This window comes from Sciurus carolinensis, chromosome 6, assembly GCF_902686445.1.
Source record: "Sciurus carolinensis chromosome 6, mSciCar1.2, whole genome shotgun sequence".
Lineage (NCBI taxonomy): Eukaryota > Metazoa > Chordata > Mammalia > Rodentia > Sciuridae > Sciurus > Sciurus carolinensis.
The window spans coordinates 132987110-132989376 of NC_062218.1; positions in this window are offsets into that span (position 1 = coordinate 132987110).

Consider the following 2267-nt stretch of genomic DNA (forward strand, 5'->3'; position numbering starts at 1 on the left):
AATTGATAAACCTTTAGCCACACTAACAAAGAGAAGACGAGAGAAAACCCAAATCACTAAAATTCAGAATGAACAAGGAAATATCACAACAGACACGACTGAAATACAAAACATAATTAGAAGCTATTTTGAAAATCTATACTCCAACAAAATAGAAAATTTTGAAGACATCAACAGGTTTCTAGAGACATATGAATGCCTAAACTGAATGAGGAGGACATACACAATTTAAATAGACCAATTTCAAGTAATGAAATAGAAGAAGTCATCAAAAGCCTACCAACAAAGAAAAGTCCAGGACCAGATGGGTTCTCAGCCGAGTTCTACAAAACCTTTAAAGAAGAGCTCATTCCAATACTTCTCAAAGTATTCCATAAAATAGAAGAGGAGGGAACCCTCCTAAACTCATTCTATGAAGCCAATATCACCCTGATACCTAAACCAGACAGAGACACATCGAGGAAAGAAAATTTCAGACCAATATCCTTAATGAACATCGATGCAAAAATTCTGAACAAAATTTTAGCAAATCTCATACACAAACATATTAAAAAGATAGGGCACCATGATCAAGTGGGTTTCATCCCAGGGATGCAAGGTTGGGTGAACATCAGGAAATCAATAAATGTCATTCACCATATCAATAGACTTAAAGTCAAGAATCACATGATTATTTCGATAGATGCAGAAAAAGCATTTGATAAAATACAGCACCCCTTCATGCTCAAAACACTAGAAAAAATAGGGATAGTGGGAACATTCCTTAACATTGTAAAGACCATCTATGCTAAGCCCATGGCTAATATCATTCTAAATGGTGAAAAACTGAAAGCATTCCCCCTAAAAACTGGAACAAGGCAGGGATGCCCTCTTTCACCACTTCTTTTCAATATCGTCCTTGAAACTCTAGCCAGAGCAATTAGACAGACCAAAGAAATTAAAGGGATACGAATAGGAAAAGAAGAACTCAAACTATCCCTATTTGCTGATGATATGATGGTATACTTAGAGGAACCAGGAAATTCCACCAGAAAACTTTTAGATCTCATAAGTGAATTCAGTAAAGTAGCAGGTTACAAGATCAATGCACATAAATCTAAGGCATTTTTATACATAAGCAATGAATCTTCAAAAATAGAAATTAGGAAAACTACCCCATTCACAATAGCTTCGAAAAAAATAAAGTATTTGGGAATCAATCTCACAAAAGAGGTGAAAGACCTATACAATGAGAACTACAGAACACTAAAGAAAGAAATAAAAGAAAACCTCAGAAGATGGAAAGATCTCCCATGTTCTTGGATAGGAAGAATTAATATTGTCAAAATGGCCATACTACCAAAAGTGTTATACAGATTCAATGCAATTCCAATTAAAATCCCAATGATGTACCCTACAGAAATAGAGCAAGAAATTAGGAAATTCATCTGGAAGAATAAAAAACCCAGAATAGCTAAAGCAATCTTCAGTAGAAAGAGTGAAGCAGGGGGTATCGCAATACCAGATCTTCAACTCTACTACAAAGCAATACTAACAAAAACGGCATGGTACTGGTACCAAAATAGAAAGGTGGATCAATGGTACAGAATAAAGGACACGGACACAAACCCAAATAAATACAATTTTCTCATACTTGACAAAGGGTCCAAAAATATGCAATGGAGAAAAGATAGCCTCTTCAACAAATGGTGCTGGGAGAATTGGAAATCCATATGCAACAGAATGAAACTAAACCCATATCTCTCACCATGCACGAAAGTAAACTCAAAATGGATTAAGGGCCTCGGAATCAGACCAGAGACCTTGCATCTTATAGAAGAAAAAGTAGGTCCAGAGCTTCAACATGTCGGCTTAGGACCAGACTTCCTCAACAGGACTCCCATAGCACAAGAAATAAAAGCAAGAATCAATAACTGGGATAGATTCAAACTAAAAAGCTTTCTCTCAGCAAAGGAAACTATCAGCAATGCAAAGAAAGAGCCTACAGAGTGGGAGAAAATCTTTGCCAATCATACTTCAGATAGAGCACTAATCTCCAGAATCTGTAAAGAACTCAAAAAACTCTACACCAAGAATGCAAATAATCCAATCGACAAATGGGCTAAGGAAATGAATAGACACTTCACAGAAGAAGATCTACAAGCAATCAACAAACATATGGAAAAATATTCAACATCTCTAGTAATAAGAGAAATGCAAATCAAAACCACCCTAAGATTCCATCTCACCCCAATTAGAATGGCGATTATCAAGAATACAAGCCACAA